The sequence below is a fragment of the Rattus norvegicus genome, chromosome 2 (assembly GCF_036323735.1).
Source record: "Rattus norvegicus strain BN/NHsdMcwi chromosome 2, GRCr8, whole genome shotgun sequence".
Classification (NCBI taxonomy): domain Eukaryota; kingdom Metazoa; phylum Chordata; class Mammalia; order Rodentia; family Muridae; genus Rattus; species Rattus norvegicus.
The window spans coordinates 45,257,410-45,284,366 of NC_086020.1; the positions used below are offsets into that span (position 1 = coordinate 45,257,410).

The 26,957-nt window shown below is 45.4% G+C and overlaps 1 long non-coding RNA gene across 1 annotated transcript in view; it reads left to right on the top strand.

The window, feature by feature from the left end:
- Window positions 1-26,291, top strand: part of LOC134485837 (uncharacterized) — a 39,659-nt gene extending 13,368 nt beyond the window's left edge. Inside the window, exon 2 of the long non-coding RNA XR_010064080.1 lies at window positions 127-26,291. This is a non-coding gene — a long non-coding RNA (uncharacterized LOC134485837). The remainder of the gene's footprint in view (window positions 1-126) is intronic.
- Window positions 26,292-26,957: the final 666 nt, after the last annotated feature.

The following is a 26,957-nucleotide window of genomic DNA, read 5'->3' on the forward strand; positions in this document are numbered from 1 at the left end:
TCACCCCAGTTCACAACAGTCTGGGGTACTTGCTGCTGCTGACAGCTGGCTTCATTTCTGGAAGTCCAGACTGGCGCTCAGATCATGACACTGATTCCTCCTCTGTGTTTCCTCTGTTCTCTGCAGTGGGGTTGTCTTCAACAATGAGCTATTCATGGGCCCTGAGCGAGCTACCCAGGACAGAGGAGACGGCTGCAGACCCTGCGGGCAGTTGGCCATGTTCCAGTCCAGATATTCTTGGGAATGTGGAATTATTTGAATCAAAGGGAAATAAATCTTTTGCAAATGTTAATACAAATGGCTGTGGGAAGGGCTTGGTGCTAAAAGAGTAGCTGAGGATTCTTGGTGCCTATTGAGCTATTTTTTTTTTTTTTGGCAGAGAACAACTAGGTTGCTACGGGAATGATAAAGACATGATGATCATGATATTTTAACAGCTCTCCTTACAGTGTTGTACTGTGTCCTCTTCAGCTACTCTGGGATGATAAAGCTTCCTCTTTGAATCATCTGACTCCTCTTATCTTCTGTTTAGTTTTCTTACTCGGTTGCATTTGAACTTGAAGGCGCAACACTCCGAGTCTGACCATGGGTCCAGCTGTAGCTTCCTTTCTTTGCACCAGCACATTCAAGGTTTCTATGGCCAGCTGTAAGCTTCCTCTTTCATAAGTTCAATTGGAAGAGGGTGTACCCTGGGAGATCTGAAAGACTCTATACTGTTCTGATATAATGGAAACAGGAAACTGTATAGTATGTGCCAAAGCCAGTTGTTCCGGGCTTCCACTGTGGGGAAGTCACTAAACTGTGCCTCTGTATTTGTAAAATAGAGACAATTGCATAACTACTGTGATGGCATGAGCTCCTTAGACCGTGTAGATAAAATTCTAGCAAGGTGATCACACGTATCTGTCTCTCAAAAAGCTAAAACTAGATCTACCATACGTCCCAGCAATAATTCTCCTGGGTCTTTACTCAAAGGACACCAAGTCACCACAGCAAAGATGCGAACACATCAATGTTTGCTGAGGCACTCCGCAGCAGCTAAGCTCACAGAGGAACAGATAAAGAAAATGCGGCCTACATCTCAACAAGAGGGAAATCATGTTGGGCACTGGAAATCTAGCCGACTAGTCAAGGTTGGTGAAGTCATGGAACTTGTCTACCCTCAGCAGGTGATGCCTACTAAACTAACATCGCTCCTAACTGTATCCTAAAAGGAAAGGAAATATGTTCTAGATACAGACTAGAGATTGCTTAGATATAAAAATGAATGAAGTTATACAGTGTGCAGGAAAGGAATGAAACCGGAGACAATCAGATTAAGCGAATTGAGCCTAGACTCAGAGGAACAAACATCACGTATTCCCTCACTTGCGGGCCCTGGATTTTATATAGATAGCTACATAGCACCATGTATGTACACATGACACAAAAGTAGAAGGGAAAGTGTCTAGGGGAATGAGGAAAAGTAATGTGAGACAGAGGGGAGAAGATGCAGAGAGGGGCGGCCATCACAGGAATATATTCAATGTATAATATATACATAAAGTATAATATATACTTTGTGAAAATGTTCCCCCATAGCACAGTACTATATACATTGAATGTATACAGTGAAAATCGAACAGCAAATACACCTATTACTTTGGCAGGCTCAGCCATAAGGGGGGAAGCAAATTTAGCCTCCCGTGTCTTCTTTGTTCTGTTATCGTTCAGCCTGCCTTTGGAATCATCAGTGTGGGTCATGGCCTGCTGGGGATACTAGCCTCCAACTTTATCTTCTGTGCTGGGATCTTCATCTACCTTTGGCCTTTCCTCCGTATCCCAATGACCCCTGAGCACTGAAGTGTCCTGGGACCCTGTATTTTCCTTTTTGTCTACTCTCAGCAGGTGATGCCATCTGCTCTCATCCCTTTCACTACTATCTGTGTGTTAATGACACCAACATTCATGTCTCCAGGCCGCAGATAAATCTCCTTTGTGTGTTCAACTGCAATCTCGAGACACACCTCTAATAGGACTCGTCTGCTAATTATGTCAATCAGTTTTATTAACTGGGTATCTAGGAGGCACCTTTGGGACTAGACTCACGATCATAATCCCCTGAAATCCAAGTCCTTCTCCCCTGGCCTTTATCATTCTTGCAAATGGGGATTCCACCCGAGATGCCTTTGATTCTTTTTCTCATACTCCACACCCAACCCACCAGAAAGCCCAGCTGGTTCCACCTGCAGGAATCTAATAGCTTCTCACCATCTCTGCTGATTCTGTCACAGTCCAAGACACTCCCATTCAAGCTACCACCATCATCGTTATGTAACCATAACAGGTCAACAATACGATGCAGCTGCTTCTCAACTTGTGGGCAACCTGGGGCAACCCTCCGTCTCCACAAATATTTGCATTACGATTCATAGCAGTAGCAAAACTACAGTTACGAAGAAGCAACTAGATAATTTTATGGCTGGGGATCGCCACAACATCAGGAACTGTATTAAAGGGTCACTGCGTTAGGAAGGTTGAGAACCACTGGTTTAAGTGGAAAGCAGGTGGGTTCTCTTTTATTCCATACCTTCCAATACCAAGAAACTGGATGAGCTGTCCCTTGTGTTGTCCCAAGACTAGGCCGCCTCTGCTTTTGGCTTTTGCATTTGCTCAAAATTTGGGAACAGCAACCCACTGATCTGCACAGAGCTGGTTCCTCATTTCTTGTCACCTGTTAATTAGTAAGGCCATCTTCTGCACCCTGCACAGTGGGTACCCTTCTCTTCTCCAGCCAGGAGCCTACTCCCTCATCTCCCCATGTGTGCCAACATCTGACATATGTTTTTCTTCACTACCAGATTTAAGAAGGCAAGAATCTTCTTCTCTGCTGGCATTATTATTTGTCCACCTGTTCGATAAATGAAGCAAAGGTCCCTGACAATTTGCCTTTAAGAACAGGAGATTGAAATAAGATTTTATTTTTATTGAAATCTTTCAGTATCCTAACCTAGTGTTTATCTAAATTTATTTACACAGTCCAACATGGGAATACGCCGGGGATGATAATTAATTTACCCTTCAAGGTTGGTGATACAGAGAGCGATTTAAAACTGCTTGGATATAACATGGGCGCCTGAATGCATGCTCCACTGAGCTCTACCGCTGAGTTACTTATTTCCAAGAGGAGTGCTATTTTTCTTAAAGAGATAAGTACCTTTAGCCTGTACTGGTGCAGTCACATCATATAAGAAAGTGGAAAAATATACCAATTGCTCATGTCAGGGAGCCAGGGGATGAACAAGACAGAAAGGGGCCAAAGTCACCTCTCTCTGGAGGATAAATAGTTCCATTCAGTAACTGTATGACTTCATTTCTTTAAACCTCAATTCCAGTATCCGTGAAGTAGGAGGCTTAGAGTATAGTATTTGTGAAGTCCATTCTCTCCCTCTCTCTCTCTCTCTCTCACACACACACATACACACACACACTCACACACACACACACACACACAACACTATAAAAGGTCTCATATTCAGATTCTCAGATAAAGCTTCTGTTAAGGACTAGAGCAACAGGTTACTGGTTGAGAGTATGTATTGTTCTTGCAGAGTACCCGTGTTTGGCTCCCAGCACCCATATCAGATGTCTCACAACTGCCTATCATTCCAGTTTCAGGGCATCTGATTACACGATACACATAGTCTCATGCAGGGACACACAGCCATGTATATAAAATAAATACATTTTATAAAACCTTCTGTTAAAATGGAAATCTCCTTGGGGGCCAACCTCCCTCTCTGCAAAACGGAAAGATGTTTTTGTCTAAGGCAGATTCTAAGACTCACGTTTGCGCGTGTTTTTTTGTTTGTTTTTTTCTCTCCTTATTTTCATTGTGCTTTTTTGAATTCTGCCCCTCTCCCACAATGATGGTGAAATTAAATTTCTCTTATTTCCTACCCCTTTCTTCTGTTATTTTAAATTTATTATCGAACCGTTTATTTGAAGCCGTGGTCACACATATGCACAGAAGATGAGGTCTTGTGACACACATTTCTAGATATGCTATACAAAGTTTTGTCTTGGTGACTGCCAGAAATGCCTTGAAACTGTGTGGGGGAGCAGAGTTCACTCTTGAGAACCAAGCTTTGCAGGAGGACAGGAAATGGTCTATTGAGAAACTGGTGACGTGAAAACACTGAAATCCATCTTCAGCCTGGGTTCTGGTCAGTTTGATTGGGAAATAGCAGCATTTTAAATCTGAATGTCTTCTCGTATTCCTGTGATCTTTGTTATGGTTTCTAGGCGAAGATCTGGGCTGCTGGGATAGTCTTTTGGTTAACTGATTACCCATAAGGGCTGCTTATACCTGTCTCTTAGCTGTGTGCCTTGGGTGCTTGTACAGGTGCAGAAACAGAGAAAGTAGAAGACCTGTGTTTGAGATAAAAGCCTTCATGAAAGGGAGATCATGTTAATATTTAACAAATGTGCATGGGCACTGGGCTGAAGTGGGAGCAGCTTTCTGGAAAGATGTTTATCAAATCTACAGTTCTTTCTGGTGTGTGTGCTTGGGAGTGTGTGTGCGTGTGCCTGTATATATGTGTGTGCAGGCCAGAGGTAAACTTCAATGTCATCCCTCAGGATCCATTCAGTCTGGTTTTTGAGATATAGTCTCTCACTGGGACCTGAAGCTTGCCAATTAGGCCAGGCTAGATGGATAGGAGACCCCAAGGATCTACCTCTCAACTTGAAAGTATTGGGCTTGCAAGTGCACATCACCACACATGGTTATTTATTTTACTTTTGTATGGGCTCTGATGATCTTACTTAGGCCTTAATGCTTGTATAGCAAGTGCTTTTTTTTTTTTTTTACAAAGTTGTAGACTTTAAAATGGGCATTAAAACCCCCTCCAAACACACCCATACACATACACACACAGGTCAGAACGAAAGAGGTGGGAATTTTCTCTGGAAAAAATGGCTGAAATTAGAGGCCATTAGAGTGAATTAGAATGGCTGAGGGGACATCACAATACCGTAGAGCTAAATAATGTTAACTGTGCACATGCGGAACCAGTGTGAATCTTTTCCCAAAGCATAGCATTTGCCACTGACGCCTGTGAGCATTTTCATGCTTAAAGATTTTAGAGGAAAGTAAGCACACTGGGAGAGAACCAAGAATATGTTTGAGGTCTTAAAAAGAAGTGATCACAAAAATCAATAATTTAGGGATCTACCTATTGGGCTAGTAGAGCAGCGAGCATAGGAAAAAATACATTTGTAATCTGTCCTTGGGTAGTTGATGTACTAACTCCTAGAGTGGTTATAAAAATATATACTCTGACTATATTTAGCATTAAATTTGAAATGCCTTGACTGGGTTTGTGTCAATTGAAGTTACATCAGAAATGTCAGCAAGCAGAGAGCAGAGGCACACACCACATGATGACCTGATTCCATAGGCAGACCAGCGCTGGGAAGCCAAGGAGGGGGAGGCTAGAGGTCGAGTTCTAGCTGCAGAGAACTTCTTTTTGCCCTTGAGGGCTGGGCATAGAGTGATTAGTCATCGTAGGACAGCAGCTATATCGCCTGTCCCATTGACTCATTTACTAGGAAAAAGGCCAAGTGTCAGGAAAGAGAGATGGGGTGGAGAGAAGGGGGAACTCATTATAGCGTTTTGTCAGGAACACCCAAATGCTCACGGATTCTACAACCTACACTTCATTCTTCTAACGCCATTCCACCGTTCAATCCATCCGACGAACAGTAGTCCATGAGTTCTGACAAAGATTGGGTGACATAAACACAACCAGGGACAATGTATACTCTCAACTCACAAAGTTCTTTTGTTCCTCTTCCCAAGTAACTCCTGGTCCTACCACACTCCCTGAGGCAATCCACAGCTATTCGTGTGAGAGCATGTATGTGCGTCTGTGTGTATGTTTGTGTCTTACCATTCGTTAGTCTGGGAATTTCATATTACAACCATAAAACATGTGCTCTCTTATATATAAAGATTCCTTCGCTTGACTTAATATTTTCGAGATGTCTGATTTTGAACAGTTGAAATAATGTACACCAGTCTTTGGAGATTCTTGGGTTAGCATCAGAAATGCTGGGCGGTGGTTGAACATGCCTTTAATCCCAGCACTCAGGAGGCAGAGGCAGGTGGATCTCTGAGTTCAAGGTCAGCCTGGTCTACAGAGTGAGTTCCAGGACAGCCAGGGCAGCACAGAAAAACCCTGACTCTATAATCAAGAATTCCAAAGTAAGTAAGTAAGTAAGTAAGTAAGTAAATATAAAATAATTTTTTTTAACTGAGGTAGAGAGGGTAATGCGGAGGAGAGGAAATGGACCCTAAGGTTAGAAACTCTGACCACTTGGTTTTCTGATGCAAGGTTGAGGACTGGTTCTTGTCAAGGTCATGCAGGTTGAGTTGAAACTGGAACCCAGGTCTCCTGATCCACTCTTGGAACAGGGAGCCAGCAGCTGAGTGAGGTGGTTGCTTTGAGCCAATGCCATGTGATACTAGAGAGTTTCGACAGAGCTTTGCTTAGAGGATGTGAAACTACACTAACCTCATGTGACAAGAGATCCTTGGAGGCCTTGGTGTGGGGCCAGGAGAGGAAGTCTGCATGGCTTCTGGTTACCGGCTCTACCTCTGAACCCACTGGCCTGGGGTGACTTATGGCGAACCTTCTCATTTGCAATAAAACGAGACATGGGGCAGGAAACGCTTTTCTACACCACCGTGCTTAAAGGCAGGGCGCCCCTAAAAAAGGCTGGGTGGGCGGGGCCTCTAAAAGGCACCTTCAGCCACACGCCCCTCCCAGAGCAGAGGATCTGGTGCTGAAAACACACCTCTTGGGAGGGAGAGATGCTGTGGTTACAGACACAGCCTTTGTGTCTTGTATGCACGTTCCAATTCAGCCCCAGATGACAATGACCTGGTAGTTCCTGCCTGCCAGCTGTTGGCTGGCCTCTGTGAAAGTCCCCAATGTTTGGGCCAATGCCTCGTGGGCAGGTATCCATATCACGAGGCCAACTGGCACCGTTGGCACCTTTGTTGGTCAAATGAGCACAGTGACTTGGAACAGAGGTGGCCGATCCACCCTCCCTACCAGCTGGCCGGTGGGAGCCTGTGGGCAGGTGCCCTGGGGAGAGAGAGGGTTCCGGTTGCCATGGTAACTGTTCAGAAAAGGAGGTTTCCTCCTCAAGGTCAGTTTGATCTCTTTTCTGCCAGGGGAAGAAATGGATCTGTGGCAGCCATGTCATGTATATCAATTCGTGTCTCATCTGTTTGGAATCTTCACTTCTAATTGGACCTATTATTAGTTAGTGTCTGGGAGAATCTGAGGGCTGGTGGATCTGTTGAGGGATGTCATTATAGTGAAGACTAGGTCACCAGAGAAGTCCCAGAAGAATTATTCCAGTGTATACCAAGCAGAGCTGGACAAAGAATTCCAAAGGCTTTTTTTTTTCTCCCAAGGCAGACTGGCAGGTTGGACGAGTTCTCTGGACTATTCCGGGATATGGAGATTAGCCCTGACTGAGGCCTTCACCCTAGATGTCCTTTGGCCAAACTGTCCTTGGCACAGGGGTGAAGGGACCCTTGTCAGCTTGCTGGGCCTGACTAGTTTCCCACAGTGAATTTACTGTAAAGGACCATGCATTCTCACCGATGCTGTCTGTTCTGCGAAGGTTCCACGTGTGCCTTTACCGATGTTTCTGGCTTTGACCAGAAAGTTCAACTCGTTCATCTACTCACTTCTGCACCTCGCTTCTGATGAAAGCTGTTCTCGCCCGGGTCACTGGGTTGAGCGTCAGTGATTTTCCCACCCAGCTTTTCCTCTGTGTGTTGGTAAAAAGATCCTCTGTTTCCGGCCTTGAGATGCTTGGGAGAAATACTAGCATCATTAGTGCAGGAACTCCTGGGGAGTGGAGGTTAGGGAACTGTGCTCTGTTCTGCCTACTGATATCTAGTCAAAATTATTTAGATCGGCTGGTAGATACCTAAGAATAGGAAATGTGAGTTTCTCTGGGTAAGCCTAAACACCTTGCCTGCAAGTGTGGCCATAGACACGGCTGTCAACTGTCTGACGTAGCCAGTGAGACTAGAGTAGATCGCCCCACTCCTTTTTGCCAGCTGGTTTTGGAGACCGGAATTTTTATGTATACATAAAAAGAGAAGTTCTTGTTATATTTAATGATTAACGGACTGAACATGCAAAGTGTTGTCCTGTGTCCTAGTGCTAAGTAAATATTTAGAATTTGTCTGGTGAGCTAGGACATGGGCACTACAGAGATAGACAAGGCATCATTTGCAACCCCAAAGGCCCTCACAGTCTGACAAGGGAGAGATGACAAGGAAAAGGTTCTCACAACTGTCAGGAACCATCGATGGAAACAGATGCAGAGACCCACAGCCAAACATTAGATGGAGCTTGGGGAGTCTTGCGGAAGAGCTGGGAAAAGGATTGTGGGAATCTGAAGGGAATAGAGACCAACAGAGTCAACTAACCTGGACCCGTGAGGGCTCTCAGAGATTAAACCACCAACTAAAGAGCGTCTATGGGCTTGACCTTGTTCCCTACACATTTGTATCAGAGGTGCAGCTTGGTCTTCATGGGGGTCTCCAACAACTGGAGTGGGAACTGTCCCTGAATCTGTTGCCTGCCTGTAGATCCCATTCCTCTAACTGTCCTCTTGCTTGACCTCAGTGGGTGAGGGTCCGCATAATCGTGCAGAGACTTGATATGCTAGGGTGAGGTGATGGATGCTCAGTAGAGGCCTCTTCCTTCTCAGAAGAGAAGGGGAGGGAGCTGTTGGGGGAGGGAGGCAAGAGGAGGGAAGGGGTGTGGTTGGGATGTAAAGTGAATAAATAAATTAGTGAAACAAAAGACTGTCGGGAAATTGAAGGCAAAGTTTCACTTGCCTTGTGGGAATGTTCTCTGGGTGGCAGAGGACAGAGGGGACTAGGCACGGCTAACTACCTTCTTAGGCAGTTCCAGTGACAAATCAAAGTTCCCTTCCACTGGATTCACCCTGGGTGACCAATGAGTTCACTGGGGTTGCTGACAGAGTATGGATGAGGGGTTACAAAGAGTCTATGTCATACCAGAATAGGCACACTGGGGGTTTGCACCCAGAATGGATGATGGCTTCCCCATGGCACATACAAGAGGCCTTCTCCATAGACCTTCCAACTTATGTATACGTCCAACCATTCCATGAGGCTGCATGTAATTAGGATTGAATTACATATAACTGGTTGAGAAGAGTAGAAAGGTCCCATGACCATCCTTCTATAAGAGAATGTCAATGTCAACAAGCAGACTTGTGACAATCTTCTGCAAGTAGGTACAGTTTGTACTCATGAAGGTGATGGCAGGTCGAGTCAGAGGACAGTTCTGTAATTTGAGAAGATAATTTATTATTCGGGTTGGAAGAGCACTTTTATAACCACATCTAATATAGGGAGATGAGTCCTTTCTTCTAACTTTCCTCACTCAGGAGGGCCAGCATTAAGGAGATTTGAATGAAACATATTTGTTCTGGGTAGGACTTTAGCAAAGGGAACACCCTCCCCCAAAATGGTCAAAATAAATTGTATCATAATATAACATCTAAAAAGAAAGAATGAGGAAAATTTATGATAAACAAATATGGAAATTTTAAATAAGGAGAACATTAGACCCTGCATACATATGTCCTTGTTTTACCCTGTTCTTCACTCTGACTCCAATGAAACTTTATAAAATTTGTCAATTTGATTCTTTTTAAAAAAAAAGCACTAACTAATAGGTTAGACAATGGAATATATGACAGAATTCTGGTTTTAGAGGGAAGTTTGTCAAGAGAATAAGGTGGGGGTTCCAAGAGGATGAGGTGACTGTAATTCTTTCTTCATGGTGGAGAAAAAGGAGATACTTGTAATAATGTGTTTTCAAGTGGTTTCTTATTCTACAACTGCAGCTCACCTCCCTTCACCCGGTATAACCTTCGGGTCTGCTTCATAGTTTATGTCTTGAATTCATGATGATTTGAGAGAAAGGAAGGAAGAAGGTGATGATGGAATAGAAGGACGTGGGCTGGTGAGAGGGGATGAAAATGTAGGAGGTAGGCAGGAGGCAGTGGGAAGAGGCCCAGGAGAAGCCTTACCCACCCACACTCTGGAGAGAAGGTGGGGATGGGCAGGGGGGGACTTTCTGCTGGCCTTCACAGTGTTAAAGGAAAAGAGAGGTCCTTGGACAATGGATACTGGGTGGTGCCTGGCAGGCAAGTCATGGTATGATATAATGCTTTGGTTTGCCCGTTAGGCCTGCTTACTCCTTCCCCCTTACCGTCTTACCCGAAGGTGGACCTGAGTAGAGCATATCAAAGGCTCTTTGCCCCTGGATTCCAGATGGACTGGAAGAAGAAAACAAAGTGGCTAGGGGCTCCCGCAGATCCTTCCTGAGCATTTGTTTAAGGGGACTATGCTCTTCTCCTAAGGGCTGCAGTTCCTGGTCAACATCCTCTTCCATTCCCAAGGACTCCTGGGAATCACTTCCTCTCACTTTTCCAGACTAGAAGTGACTGCTCACTCTTCATTGCTCTGACTGTCTGTCTTTTGTGGTTTCTATGTTGAACTCTCTTCAATGTGAGGATGCTATCTGTCTCTCACAGAGACTCCGATTTTGATATAGACACATGAACTGCAACAGCCTTATTTAGAACACTGGAAGCTGGAGGTGGAGGAACCAACCAGCTGCCTGATGGGAAAGGAGTACAGGTGGTTACTAATGCAGGACTCCATCATGGGTGGGTGATGTTTGAGTGACACTATGGGATGAGACCTTTCCTTCAGATGAAGGTGAGCCCCACTCTCCCATCTTTCCGGCTAGCGTCCATCTATAAAAACAGGTGCCACCCGGTCACAGGAGGTGGCTATGACCCAGTGGTCTTAAGAGGCACAGAAAGCACAGACAAGGACGTCATCCAATTGTAATTTCTGCTGCTCATCTGTCCCGCTTTCCTGGATTCCTTGCAGCTATGAATGGCCTTGGGTTACGATTTTCTTTAACATCATGGAAGTAATCTCCTCCACGACTGAAAGAATTTTAAAATATCTATTTGGAGGCAGAATAGCCTTAAAAAACAACAGGCTGGGGATGTGACTTAAGTGGCACTGTGCTTGCTGTACTGGCTGTCAACTTGGCACAAGCTAGAGTCATCTGAGGAGGGAACCTTGGTTGAGAAAATGCCTCCGTAAGATCAAGCTATATGGAAGCTTGCAGAGCATTATCTTAATTAGTGACTACTAGGGGAGGGCTTAGCCTTTTGTGGGTGGTGTCATCCCAGGGCTGGTGGTCCTGGATTTTTTATGAAAGCAGGCTGAGCAGGCTGTAGGAGCAAGCCGGTAAGCAGCACTCCTACCATGGCCTCTGCTTCGGCTCCTGCTTCCAGGTTCCTGCCTTGTTTGAGCTCTTGTCCTGAGTTCCTCCAATGATGAAGAAGGATATGGAAATATAAGTTGAACCCTTACATCCCCAAATTGCTTTTGGTCATGGTATTTTTATGACAGCAATAGAAGCCCTAACTAATAGACTCGCCTGGCATGCATGAAGCCACAGGGTCTATCTCTAGCGTAGTCTGTATAAACCAGCCAAGGTGGCACACAACTCCCATCCCAGTACTTGGAGGGTAGAGGCAGAACGATCAGAAGTTCCAGGTCATCCACAGCCACAAAGCAAGTTCAAGGCTGGGCTACATGAAACCCTACCTCAGAACACAAAGGACGGAATGCCACCATATCATAAAGGTAAAGTGTGATTCTTTTTTAAAAAAATATTCCAGTAATTTTGTACATTTATCCTATTAATTTGTTTTTGCCTGCCCCAAATTTTAAGTCACTGCCGAAGTACCAGACTATAGGCATAACAGTGTTTCAGGATGGTTGAGTTAGTATAGGCATTATTATTGTTACTATTATTATATCTGTTACCATCCCTCTTTTTCCCTTCCTCTTTCCCCCCTCTTTTTCTTTCTCCTCCCTCCCCATCCTCCTTCCTCTTGAAGACTGAGTTTTCCTTTAGTGGAAGAAGACAAAGACAGTACCAAGGAGTCCGCTTGGAGCACAGATACTCTGCCTTGGACAGGAAGAGTCCTGAGGCCCAGCAGTAGCAGCAGTGGTGCCCAGCTCCTCTCTAACCTCCTAGTGGAAGCGCTGCTTATAATGTACCTTCTTTTTGTGGTGCTCTATACCAAGACAGGAACAGAGCATGCATGAAGAAAGGAAGGCTGCGAACATGGCCAACAGGGACAGAACTGATAAGATGAACCAGGAGGGACTGGAGGCAGGGGATGGTCGCTGGCCACCTCACAGGAAGAACATCCAATAGCTGAGCCTCTGAAATATTGACAGGGTCACCAGACTTCCTACAGCTCAAATGATTACACTTACATATCAAAGGAAAAGGCAGCTCTGAAGCCTGGGAAAACACCTTATAGGAAGAAACAAAGGAAGAGATGGATGGAAGGGTTAGTGGTACTGTGTGGGGAAGTGATGAGGTTACAGGTGGATTATGCAGGTAATATAGTACCAGACTGGCTCCTGGAAATGAGGGATGAGATTGTGTTATGGTTAGAACCGGGGCTTGGAAAGAGGGAGAGAGGGTAACTCTTTCTCAAAGGCTTCTCATGGTTTTGTGGGTGGTGGTTTGGTTTTAGTTGTTTGTGTTTTTGTGTTTTTGTTTGTCTGTTTTTGAGTCAGGGTCTCTTTCCGGGGACTGAGCAAATCCTCCTACTTCAGCCACTGATTACTGGGACCACAGACTTGGGTCACCTTGCCCAGCTTACAAAGTACGATCTTGTAAGACTGAAATGTGGCAAGGTGTACTGACCCTGTGTGTTATTTGTAATAGGATCTTATAGGCAACGGATCAACACTGCGTTGGGCTTGAACTCCAAACGTAATATGATTCCGTGAGTTTCCCCTTGCTTTAGTTTATCCCATAATTATAATAGTTTAAAGTCTAAATTTAGCGTTCATAACCGCCTTTGTCTCTCTCTTTCTGTCTCTCTCTCTCTGTCGTCTTTTTCTCTGTGTATGTGTGTGATTGTGTGGGCGTGCGAGCATTCGAGCATGTGTTCGTGACATTAAGTGACATTTCCCCCGCCATTAAACTCCAAAGAAGCAACTTATTTATATTCATGTTATTATTCAATCCATTTTTCAGCTGACACTCAGCCTCTGTTAGTCAGGAAGCTGGGGAATGGCTGAGGCTAAACATCTGATGGAGATGCAGTCGTCCTTTCACATGACTTTGCCAAATGGGATCTTTGTATTGTAAACCAGACATTTTCCACCCGGAGAGCTGCCTTGACTTCACATTCAGATCTGCTGAATAAAAGGCTCACAAGTTTTCTGTGAACCTAGTATCACATGATGAGCACACGGGAGCAGGGAGCAAGACAATGGTGATGAGATCCCTGTTAGCTTCTGCACAGCTTCTTCTTTTCCTGCAAGAAGAGGGCTTACTATCTCTGCAGAAAACTTTGGGGGAAAATAACACTGGTTTTGGTGTAGCTTTGAGGCCTCCCATTGGTTGGAAAAGCTTTGGTATAAGAATCTGTCGTAGGGGGGTTGGGGATTTAGCTCAGTGGTAGGGTGCTTGCCTAGCAAGCGCAAGGCCCCGTTTGGTCCCCAGCTCTGAAAAAAGAAAAGAAAAGAAAAAAAAAAAGAATCTGTCGTAGGAAGGGACACATGGAATTTGGGAAGGTTACTTTAACAACCACAATAATAATAATCAATAGACTTCTTTAAAACTTGAAAGATGAGTGTCTAGTGCATTAGAGAAGTTGAAAAGCTGTAGCCTCTGCACCCATGGGATTCTACGTTGCATCGAGTCAGGGACAACACTGAGTGAGTCATCCTCCCATCCAAAGGTCACAATGCAAAATGTCAAACAACACCCATGGCCAGTCATAGGTGCTTCCTATGGGCTCCGTTCCTCGGTGGGAAAACCGGATGGAGCTCTCCAGTGTTACTTTGTATTGCATGGTTGGAGGTTTGCACATGACACGGCGGTGTGACTGGTTTTCTTTCTCAGTTTTGCCTCCACTCTTTTGAACAGTTTGAATGAAACCCAGAAGATGTGCATGGTTGAGCATCTGTGGGTTATGTGCATTGGAGAGAGTCCCTGAGTCCTATCAATGTACCCCAAAGAGCACCCCCAGGTTAGACTGACAGGCTAGCAAGAGACTAGATTTCAAAGAAAAATGAAAATTAGGCATTAGGTTTTAAGAACAGCAGCTGACCGGCTTACCAGAAGTTCACGTGGACAGACTCATGAGTTTTATCACTACGGGAGCTCAGGGTCACATGACGAGATGAAGTCTTAGGGTGCATCAGAGCAAGGAGAATCCTTCTATCAGGGACAGCCAGGGCGTGTGTGTTTTAACCTGATCTCGCCTTGGCTGAGTTCCATACAGTTGGAATGGCCCACGATAAACAACTCGGTTTTGAAATAGCCAGGTGATAGGAGGCCAATTTGTAACCATATCATCTGTGAAGCTATGGGAGGAAAAAATGGAAGGACTCATAATCTGGCACTAAATGAAAAGGTTCAGAAGGAGGCAGGAATGATTTTCATGTGGAAATTGTTTTATCTGAAAGGTTGAATGTTTAATGGAACTTAATGAAGTTTGTCTGGCATTTGGGCAGGCTAGGGCCTCGTGTGATCTCTAATGAGTAAGAGCTGTTCAAAAGTGGCAGGGACAATGGTCAGGACTGACTATGCCCAGAACCCCGAAGTCAGGCAGTGGAGGGAAGAAGAACATGAAGAACATGAATTCAAGGGTAACCTGGGCTACATAGCAACACCTTGTCTCAAACATAAACGGACAAACAAAACGACTAGGCTAGCTGCAAAGAGCACCTTGGATCCTTTAGAGCAGGTCAGGCACTGCTTTCTGTTAGGGAAGATGATAAGGTTTAAATCAGGATCCCACAGGCTCGAGAGGGATGGGTCCCCAGCCTTGCCATGCTATTTTGAAGGCTGTAGAACCTTTAGAAAGTGGAGCTCACATGGTCTCTAAAGACCTCATAAAGTGAATGAAGACCTTAAAGACGGAGGCACTGATGTGGCATACAGGCTGAGGTCCAGGTAGTCCAACAGTGGCTGTCTCTGGAAAGAAAGGTCAAGAATCCAGTAGTTATTCAGTCCCAATCTGGTGCCAATGTCCCAGAGGACTCCCAGAAAGATGCAGGACTTCAGAGTGTATTGTAATCCAGAAGAAATAGGCTAGAATATCAGTGAGCTAATGACTCAGCAGTAGAGTAGATGAACTTGCCAGCAAGAGTGAGGGTAAGCAGGCAAAAAGCAAAAGCTTCCTTCTTCCCTGTCCTTGTATTCCCTGCTAATAGGAGATGTGTCAGAGATTTAGGGTGGGCCTTCCCACCTCAAACAATTTTTAAAAAATCCCTTACAGCCACGCTCAGCTGCTTGGGTTTTCATTTGAATTCTATATCTAGGAATTCTATATCTATTCTATATCTATATTCTGCCAGGTTGACAACCAAAATTAGCCACCATGCCAGCTGTGATGGACTGGGATTCTCTAAAACTAAAATAAATACCCCTTTCTGTGTCATAAATTGTTTCTGTCTGCTAGGTATTCTTTTTATTTTATTTTCTGAGATCGTAATTAAATTACGATCTTCTCCCCCCCCCCCCCCCCAGGCTCCCTCCTTGGTCTCCTTCAAAGTCATGGCCTCTTTTTTCCACTAATCGTCACTATATATGTACAGTTGTGTATTGTATATGTATATGCATATATATTCCTAAATGTAGCCAGTTTAGCCTGTATAACACTGCCTATTCCCAGCTTTCCACAGTTCTTTGTGTAGGGTTGAAGACTTCTAGGCTTTTCCTTGTCCAATTTAACATGTTTGGTGTTATCTTGGGACCGTTTACATTTGGGTAGTCATGTTGATGAGACTTTAAGCACATAGCTTCTGATTTATAACAATGCCCAATAGCTAACTAATAGAGGCATGTAGCTGCACCATTTCCCTCTCCAAACTCTGTCTGCTGTGAAGCACACGGTTTGTCTCTGGAGGAGTGTAGGATTGATGGTCCTGCATTTGCTCTGCTGCAAGGCATGGCGACTGCTCGGGGAGGCAGAATGTGGGGAGTTTGGCAGCACTTGTCCCACACTGTGCCGGGCAGGTGCTGGGCCACAGGGAAGCATCGAGCCACTGCTTGGGGTGGGAGAGCACAGACTAAGGCATGGGACAGTCAGAGCTGGCTCTGGGGTCCCCAGGCCTGCGAAGTTCCCAGGCTCTTGAACACTCAGGTGCCATTCGAGGAAGAGCTAAGAACTAAGAATGGAATCTGGGCCTGAGGGCAGATCTAGCCTCAGATCTGCAGGCTTGGGCTTGGTGGCTGTCATGGCTGGGAGAGTGCAGAGAGGCCTTCTAGGAGAGATTAGACAGCGGCTCTGTAGACAAAGACCTTCTCCATGGCTTCCCACGGCGGATTCCGATAAAAAGAGACAGTCTATAGTTCCAAATCATTTATTTCCTTGGTGGAAAGTGGATGTTTAAAACCACACCCCACTTCTCAGGGTGGGCCTGTGATTAAATACCTTGGGATGTCTGGGAAGGAAAGCTTATTGGCTAAACCCTGCAGGCCTCTAAGTACCTCATTAGAATGGCGATCTCTGTCTTGAGCCTATGTGACCACAGACCACATCCTTTTCCTGTTGTCTTTGTCTGAGATATTAGGGATGCCTAATCTATATGTGGGGGGCTTAAGATGTTGGTTGTCCTTATGTAACTGATTGCCACAGATCTTTGGGGGGCTGTGACTAGTGACAGGGGCTTGGTACCTGGAAGCAGTTGAAGTTCCTACAGTCTCTTCAGGGTTTCTGGGATTGAGGACCAGGCTACCTCTCACGGTCCACCATCCCACAGAGAACCCCTTTCCTTCATTGTACCACCCACGAGAATAAACACATGAATACTAATGACTCCACATCTGGAGTTCCGCGCTGTTATGCTTCAATAATTATCTTTTACCAATAAATGTGTATGTGTGTACATGTGTGTGTACATAGGTGTATATATACACTAGTGTGTGTGCACATGGCCAGTGTGTGTTTGGTTTGTACTCATGTGTGTGTGTGTGTGTGTGTGTGTGTGTGTGCGTGTGCATGTGGACAGAGTTGATGTCTGGGGTCTTCCTCAGTCACTTTCCCCCCCTCTTCCTTACTTCTTGAGACAAAGTCTCTCTCTGAACCTGGAACTCACCAGGCTATTTAGCCCAGTGAACTGCTGAGATCGGCTTGTCTCCACCTCCCCAGTGCTGGGATTGGAGGCATGTGCTGTCACTCAGACTGGATGTAGCCACTGGGGGTGAAGGGCAGGCCCACATTTATGGCAAGCACACTGTTAACTGAGCCACCTTCGATGTCCTCAGCCCTACAGGTAGACGCACTTTTATCTCTCTCGACTGTACTGTCTCTCATGGATTCCATCTGCAACAAGGTCTTAAGGAAAGACAGAGGCAGGGGATTAGCTTGCATCTTTCGAATGAAAACACACACGAAAAAAAAATCTTTGTATGCCATGGAAGCCAAAAGTCAGGGATGGTTCGTGCTCACCTGCGTCTACACTGGAAACTGCTTTGGTCTGGTTCTTGTGGGTGACAAGGAATTATCTTTACAGAGCACAGGAGAAATGGTACAACCCTGCCTGTTGTTCTTCTGGGTAAGTGGGCACGCGGGCCCTTTCTGGTTCCATTTTATTTCAGCAGGAGAAGCAGAAAATAAAGATGAATATTTGGCCATGGATGTCTAGCTGTGACCTCAGCGTTTGAGAAAGATTAATCCCTCCTCTCTCTTGACTCAGCTATCGAGAAGGGCCGCACGCGGTGTGTCTGAGCTGGGAGAAGACAGGAAACCGAATGCTCTTAGGATGAAGAGTGGCTACTTCAGGAGATGGAGGAAAAAGCCCGGAATGAAGGAGGACTGTTTTCCCCCTCTCATCTAGCGGGCCCCTGGAGACCCCTTTCAGAATCCGGCAGCCCTCCCATTCGTGTCTTTGCAAGGATGTGCAGGGCCCCGAGGAGTTCCTGAGGAATCCTGCAGCTGTTGGGGCCTCGGAGGAGATGGGCAATGTGTCTCCCAGTCCTTGTTAATCCCACAAACGGCCCATTGAGGGGAGTGGGAGAAGGGAGAGGCAACCAGGATTGCCCCTGAGGTCCCTCAATGGGGGTACTGTTCAGGCTTGGGTGGAGGCCAGCCCTGACCCCATGCTGGTTGTTAGGGCTTCATTCTTCCCTAGGAGGTGGCTGGAAAGGCAGTGAGCAGCTGAGGCTCAAGGGAAGGGACTGCTCTTGTTCCTCACAGGCGCTGCTGACAAACGAGGGGAAGCACTTCCTCTTTAATTGTCTCTATTGTTCATTACATTTACATCCCGGCATCAGCCCCCTTCCTTCTCATTCTTCTCTGCCACTCAAGATCTCTAAGTCATGGGTTTTCCCTTTCTCTCTCCAATCCTTCACCAGACAAGAAACAAATATCATTTTCTCTTCCCTTCTGTACCAATTCCCTTAGGCAGCTGGCTTATGGAGCAAGTGGGAATGGCTGCAGGTTTGCTGTTGGGCTACCATAGTGCCTGCTACGTACACATCTGTCAGTCATTCTGACTGCCCAGCACCCACCCACCTTCCTCTTTCTTTTTTTTTTTCTTTTTCTTTTTTTTCAGAGCTGGGGACCGAACCCAGGGCCTTACGCTTGCTAGGCAAGCGCTTTACCACTGAGCTAAATCCCCAACCCCTCACCTTCCTCTTTCTGCTCTATTACCTTGATTTTCTTTCATTCTAACACAGCTAGCCAGTGGGCTTTGGTGGCATAGACCGGCCTCTGGGTTTGGGAGTAGACACAGCATGTGTTAATAGAAGGTGGACGATTTCTTCTTTGGGATTTGTGTAGTGGATAGGTGGGACCACACTGGGCTGAGTCGTTAAAATCTGGAAAGAGTGTGCTGGCTGTATTGAGAGGGAGACTATGTCTACTGTGGCTGCCAAGTGGGTACAGTCTCGCCGGGGAGCGGTGTTATCACCTTTGCTACCACTGGAGACAAGCCATGGTGAGAACAGAGGCTTGGCAACTGCCCCTTCTCATTTTAGAAAAGGGAGCATCAGCTGAGGAAATACCAGATTGGCTTGTGGACAAGCCTGTGACGCATTATCTTAACCAGCGATTGATGTGGGAAGGAACTGATGTTTGCTATGGGAGGTGCCATGCCTGGGCTGGTGGTCCTGGGTACTATAAGAAGGCAGTCTGAGCAAGCCATGGAGAGCAAGCCAGTAAGCAGCACCCCTCCATGGCCTCTGCACCAGCTCCTGCCATGACTTCCTTCACTGATACACTGTTTCCCAAACTCTTGGCCTTTCTCAGGCGCGAGTGACTTAGCAGATTACAAGCCTACACTACCACACTCAGCTAAAACTGGATTACTATTGACCATACTGGAAACTAGTCTCTCTGAGTGAAGGTTGAGACAGTAATTATATTGTTTCCTGCTTCCAACTCCCCATTCAGGCTCCCCTTGTTAGATAATTTGCAGTACCAGAGAGAAGATTCACTGATAACCATCCAAAATCTCAGTCTTGATGAAAAGAAGGTTCATCTATTTGGTGCCTCTCTACTAGGCCCCTTCTGTGTCTCCCAGGGTCTGTGATCAGAGGCCCAGCCTCACCCATCCATTCAGCAGTCACTTATGTACCGACTGCATGGCATGAAATGGTCCTGTGCAGCTTCCCAGCAAGCCTTGGAGAAGTCTGACAGGCAACATAATAAAAACAACCTCTTCTGCTATTGGAACACCCACTGAGGAAGGGATTAGTCAGTGGGTTGGAGAAAGGCCGTGCAAAGGACAGGAGCCTTGACTGTGCATTCAAGGAGGCTCTCAGGGGAAAAAGCTCAGCCCTACGTCTTAATACACGTCCCATGCTCTCTAGTGCACAGGAGTCTGTGGCCCTAGCTACCCACTCCTTTCTCTGTTTTTAAAACTTTCAAGAGAATGTGTAAAGTCCTCTTGCTGGTAACCATGGCTGCACAAGTGCTGGAGACAACCAGTGGAGAGAAACAGCTTCGCATAGCCAGTCCGCAGCCCAGGTAAGGGTACCAATCCCAGTAGCTTCTCTATTTCTGTTTACCGCTTCAACGGTGTGTAAGCACTCCACCCATATACTAAGTCTTTTGCATACAACGTACATAAAAGTATACAAAATACTTTTGATTTCAATGCTCAGAGTAGGTTCTGTTACCTATACTACAGTGGCTACAATGTTTATTCATTCATTCTGAGGTATGGTCTCCCTGTATAGCCCAGGCTATATTGAAACACACAATAGAATTTATTGCCTCAGCTTCCCCTGTGCTGGGATCATAGGTGCAGACTGTCACACCTAGCTGTAATTACTGTTTTTAAATTTTCTGATAATTTGCTGTCTTAAAATATTTGCTTTTCGGGGAGAAACTGCCTTCCCCAAGACTAGTGAATTCTTAGAAGTAGCTCATCTGCCATATGTAAACTAACAGACTCAGCACAATGATACCCTTGCCCCAACCCAACCCCTTTAACACATGACACCAGTGTTCATCCAACCATGAACGATGTGGTCCTGTGTCATATGTGTCCTCGTCACGTGACACGTCTTCACAGGGGATGTATTAAAATTGTTCTTTCTGTGTTGCTGGCTTCCCAGTGTCATTACTCAAACAACTGTGCAAGTTAAAATCTCCTGTTGCAAGAGTGGAGGAGGAGGATTGGGGTAAGTGTTAAGGCCTTCTCAGTCTTGTCCCTTATCTTGTCTCTTGTCCCAAGTACAATGTTGTGGAGTAGTAGATCTCAGTAAACTTTTTTTGGGTCAGCACTTAAAAGTGAAGGCAAAAGGTCTTGGCATGATGTTTTTGAGTTTTGCCAAACCCCAACATTGCGCTTGGAACCCTCCTCTCCCCATCAGACCTCAAGAATTACCCTGTCCTCTTTCCATAGCCACATCAAACGTATTTCTTAATCTTCTGGGAAGCCATACACTCGGCAGGCAGATCTCTGATCCTGCTTCAGCAAAAGCAGGGCGTGGTCCGAATTCAATCAGGAGAATTCTCCACGGAGTTTGTCCAGAGTATTGGCTGACAGCCTATTCCTCCTGAGCTCCTGCAGTGGGTGAAAGGTTTGGTAGACAAACATTCTACCATTATTCGTGGGCGACAAGGACATTGATGTTACTGAGAAGGTCTTGACCCGCCCCAAGCAGATGAGCACTATCAGAAGGACACCTGTGACCATGTGTCTCTTCACACGGAACCCAGCCCCGACAAGGCCATCTCTGAGTTCAAGGTTTAGCAATAAACTAATTTATTATTAGCTTTAAAACATTTTATGACAAGAAGCTCGTGGAATTGTGTGAAGTAAATAAACCACATTTTACTATCCCCTGTAGTTCTGACATCAAGATTGACTGTCAATCAAATTAATCAGTTGTAGCCCAAATAGAAGAGAGACAGCAAAATGTCTACAGAGCTTTGTAAAACTTCAGACTGTCCTCATACCATATTCACGGGCAAAGACGGAGGAAGGACACAGGCCAAAACTCTGTGGCTTCTGTTGTCTTGAAAGAGGGGAGTTGTCTTTGTCTTAGAGGAGTGGCAGAGAATACTACTACCTTAGGTTCCTTACTTGTTATCTAGTTGATATGAGTCCTTGTTTCTTATTTAGACAAGGATAAGTTTGGTCACTGGGGAGATTTCTAATTTTAGGAGTGAGGTATGAGAAGCCATGGCTGTCACGTTTGCTATGCCGAGATCTCATTGCTTTGCAGCCTAACCTAACCCTCCATTGAGCAAGTTGATTAAACACCTTAATCTTTCTAAGCTCCAGGTTCCTCATCCATAAAGTTCTTAGGGACTTGAGAAGGTTAATAGAAGTTCCTTGTATATTGTTTAGTTCCAACCTTGTAGACCTTCCGGAAGCATTAGTCACACTTACTGCTGTAATTAAGTTATGTGAGTCCATCACTTTAAATGATTGCAGATAGATGAATGGATGAGCCAAATTAGACTATCGATGACAAACCCTGAATATCCATCTCTGGCTTGGTATGTAACTGTAGTCACCTGTGTATGTCTGGGAGAGGGGAAGATATTGGACTTGGCATCATAACAGGTCACATGATAGGATATTAGATGGGACATAATTGACCATAGGTTCTAGGACTCACCTAAATGAAAAAGCCATTTGAGGCTATACAAGTCTATAGGGTTCACAATGGAAGACAGGGTACCAGGCTTTGAGAATAGTGATAAAGTAGAGGATACAGGGTGGTTAAACTTTTGTGGATGGAGAGATAGATTTACAGTATTGGGAAGAGAACAACTGATTCAAACCTGCAGCAGTTTGAGGGTTGTTGGAAGAAAGTGGCTAAGGCTAGCAGATGGAAGTTATGGATAGGTATTTTTATCTGTCTTTGCAAATGGGTGGCAGAGACTTCTAGAAATGGGTAGTGGGATGTGCTGCCACTCAGGATTTCTAGAACTGTTTAGTTTGTCTGGGATGTTTTCCAGGAATGCTGAACAAAGGTCTCACCCAGGAGCACAGGGAAGAGACTTGTTTTACAGCCGCGTGGGTGGGGTTGATGGTCACAATAGGAAAATTTTCCTTGGAGACAAAGTCTCCAAGACAGAGTGGACATTAGGCAAGGTCCAGAGCTGGATACAGAACGGACCTTCAGTAACTATTAGTCACCGTTTATTATGATGATTATAAGCCTGAGGTTTCAAAAGTTTATGGACAAGTGGACTGACTGCTGAGTTACACTGACTGCATGGGAGACCAGAAATCTTGAAACATTTTCTGGGCTTTACACTGACTTGATGTGTAACTTCAGTTACTTCTATAAGTCTGGGAGTGGGGAGAGATGGGAAAAGTTTTGGGGACTGGGTATGGATAACACACACAGGGATAGGGAGACCAGGGCCAGTGCTGATAACTGGAAATAACTTTCTAGAGTGTAGTGCACTGTGAAAGGAGATCAATGAGAAGAGACCAGAGAGCTTTCTTTTATTTTTTATCTTGAAATAGGACCATATTCTGGGAACTGTGGGAAGGTATAGAAGGATGTTAAACAAGGGAGTAACATGGCCAGAGAATGGTGTGGAAAGATCACTCTCATTGACTCAAGGCCCACAGAGAGGAAGCAGGGAGCCAGTATTTGTTGATAACCTGCCGTGACCTGGAAACTCCACATGAATGATAGCATACCATACTGTCAGCCATTGATTGGGTGGATGCTTGCCTATATTTTATAAATGGACAAAGAACACCAGAGGCTAAGACTTTTTCAACATTCCCTAGTTATTAAGCAATGGATTAATACTAAAATACTACTGGGTCTGATCCCCAGGTCTGGGATTGTTTAAGTCCAATGAAAGCAAAACTTCGTATAGTTTAGAAATATGCAAAGTTGAATCTTCAGAATGATTAGTGGATGCTTAAGTCTTGTCCCTATCGCACTGAGGCATGCCAAGCCATAGACTTTCCTCTTGGGTGACCCACTGCTTTCAAGTCCTCCTCCCTAAAGCCATCAGGCCACGGACCACCTAACACTCTTTTCTAGAATTTGAGGTTGGTGCTTTTGTTTGGTTTCTGTCGGTGGTTTGTGCTTTTGAGTAGCTGGACACTTGGGTGTTGGCTTCCCACTATGCAGGTGGAGAAGCTGGGAGACAGCTGCAGAGACAGAGGGCTGTAGAGAGGAGTGAGAAGGGTGTTTTAGTCAGGGCTCTCTAGTTTTCTTAATGTGTCTGACGTTTCCCCTTCAGTGTAGAATAGCTAGAGTTAGTCTCTGTTGCTTGGGAAGAAGGTAGTGAGGGACTGAGGGAGATAGGCAGAGGGGAAACATGGGCAGAAAATGATGACTAGCAGGATTTGGGGGGCAGGGGGGTCCCTTATGTTTTCTCAATATCCCAGTACTACCAAGTGTAAAAGTAAGGGCTTTTCTGAATAATGACACAGAGACCTTTATATTTATTAAAAGCTTCAGGCACTATACCTGGGTAGAAACTAGGCTATTCTAACCTGACAATGCTGACCTGGCCCCCTTCCCAGCCACATGACCCGTTACCTGCCATGTCCAAGTTGTCCTTACCGAGACTCTCAGCATCAGTTAACAGTAGCCTTTTTCTCATTTTGCTCAGCAGTGTGGCATCTGAATGAGGAGGTAGGTATGGGAACGTGGATTTAGTGAGGAGGAAGCTGCAAGTCTAGGATGGCTACTGACACGGTGGCCCATCTCTCCTTTCTCTCTCCATTTCTCTTAACTCTTATATGGACCAAGAAAAAAAATTACATCTGATAGAAGCCTCTCTTCCTTTGACCTAGAGCCATGTTGAGGACTGGTGACTTTGGGGTCTCTATTGAATGGAAGCTGATGAGTATTGGAAACAGAGATTGGATGATGATGCCTCTTCCTTGCCCCACACTTTTTCTCCATGACCATTCCCTTTGGAATGCCTAGGAGAGGCTTCACATCTTAGTGATATAGGGCCATGAAAGTGAGCCATGTACAGTCCTGGTAAATCCTGTGCTCGAGTCTTTTCCTTTCTTGTTCACACCTCTGTAGCATCTCTGTCTGGGTGTCACTCAGGTGATTTGCTTCTTGTTCCTAAAGATCTGAGCCTCGGGTGCTTTGCAACTTAGGCTCACTTCTCTTGGAGGAAAAAGAAACAATACGAACAATACAATACAAACTGAGCACCCTTGCGACTGAAGATGGATGGCCTTCCTTGTTAATCATGAATGATTCAGAACAATGACAAGTTAAGTCAGTATCTCAAGTTAAGTCAAGGTTTGCGATTGTATTACCAGAGAAACGGAATGGGATGCATGCAGAGACCTGTGGAAGCAGATGTACCACACCACCTGGCTCCAGAAATTCTGGAAACTACAGAGTTCTGTGGTCTACCACCCTTAAGCTGGGGAAGCAGGACAGCTGGTGGTGTAGTGTCAGTGCGAGCCAAAGCGAGCCAAAGGAAGGACAGAAGGAAGAAGACAACAGGCAGGACAGCACCAACAGAGGAAGTGAATTCTCTCCCTTTTTGCTCTGACTAGCCATCAAGGGCCGTATCTATCTATCTATCTATCTATCTATCTATCTATCTATCTATCTATCTATCTATCTATCTATCTATCTATCTACACGGTATGCTTGCTAACGTACACAGAAGTGAGAGCATCTTTTCTAGTCCATCAAATCAAATGCTTGCCTTCTCTAGGCATAGTGAAAACAACCTCTCACCAACTCCCTGGAGATCCCTTAACCCAGTCAAGTTGACACACACAATGCAGTTCAAGCTTAGAATCAGGGAGAGTGTCCCGGTGAGGAGCATCAGTTCCTCACCTGTTAGCATGGTGAATGCGGGGTTTAAAAGGTAAGGGAGCAGTGCGTGAGGAAAAGCCTGCCCTGCTGAGGAGGTGAAAGGGCTAGGGAGCAGCAGGTTGTTGTGAACATGAAGTTTCTGTCCAGTCTGATCGAGTGGGATTAACTCCGCATCTGGGAATCTTACACTCTCCCGTTTCTCTCATTTCCCTAACGCCTTGCTTTTACCTCTTCACAGCCTCTCGGAAGCCTGAGGAATTTATTAATGAGGTCCAATTATGAGAAATGTCAGGGTTTTAATTAACTTTGGATGTATGGCTGACCGGTCCAGTTCAGCCCCCCCACCCCGAGAGAATGCACATTAAACAGGATTTGCTATGAATTACAGTCGATTTCCTTGCTGTTCTGCAATTTCAGTCCTATAAGCCCTTCCCCACCATCCATAGCACCCCCATCTCCCCTTCCTCCTCCTCTTCCTCCCCAACCCCTGATGTCACATAGCAGTGGATTTTAGCTGACCCCTGTGCCCCCACTTTGAAACAATATGATAAGCAGAAAGCTGCAGACTAGTAGCACTGGCCGGCTTCTGTCTCAGGCTTCTCCTTCACTTGTGGCTTTTGACTAGGTGCTATGGAGAGACTTTTCCTGGCCGTTCCCACTCTGCTCTCAGGGATAAATAGCCTGTTTGCTCTTCTGGGCTATTTTTGAAGACAGATTAGAGACTTGACAAAAACACTTGGAATAACTCTTTGAGCAGGTTTTCCAGACACCAGTGGAAAGAAACAAAGACTTGGGTAAGAGAATAAGAGAATAATACCGTTCTGTTTACCATTCCTGATGCTTCAAGCCTCACAAAACAAGCCGTGGGTCCTTTCCAACCACGGAAACTGCAAGTTTCCAGGGCGTGGTCTCCTGAGCCTCCCTTCGCCCTGAGAGTTAAAGCCTCCCATCAGCTGCTGTGGGAATGCCACACGTGGTACTCTTTTGGTCATTTCCTCTCCTGGGAGAAGTCGGGGCTCCACCCTGTGTGGTTTCACAAAATGATGCTAGGCTCCTGGGAGCCTGTGGCAGCGAATTGCTAACATCCTCCCAACTCCTGCAGGGGTGAAGAGCCTCTGCTCAGCTGATTAAACATTCTTCAAGGGAAGACTTTTAAAGGGACCATTGCATAGTGTGGCTAGGTTTTCCACATGTAAGCATTCTGTTTTTATAAGGCGGGAGGTGCTGTTTTTGCTTTGTATTTAAAGGAAACGAAGTTGGTTAGAAGACTGGCTTTCAGAGGTGGGAGGTTCAACACAGCTGCTAAATAGCGAATTTATTAAAACCTCAAAAAAAAAAAAACAAAGAAAAGAAAAAGAGTAAAAAATTATTTAGGCACAAAGGTAATAAACCTCTGAATGTCACCAATTCCCCCCGATTTTCCTGTGTTTTGCTATGTTCTACATTTCGGCCAGTGTGGTGTGGAAGCGATATAGAACCGCACACCATGGTTTATTTCTCCTTAGGGATGTTGCTGTCATGATCGACCTTTGATGTCAGCCACGGTGG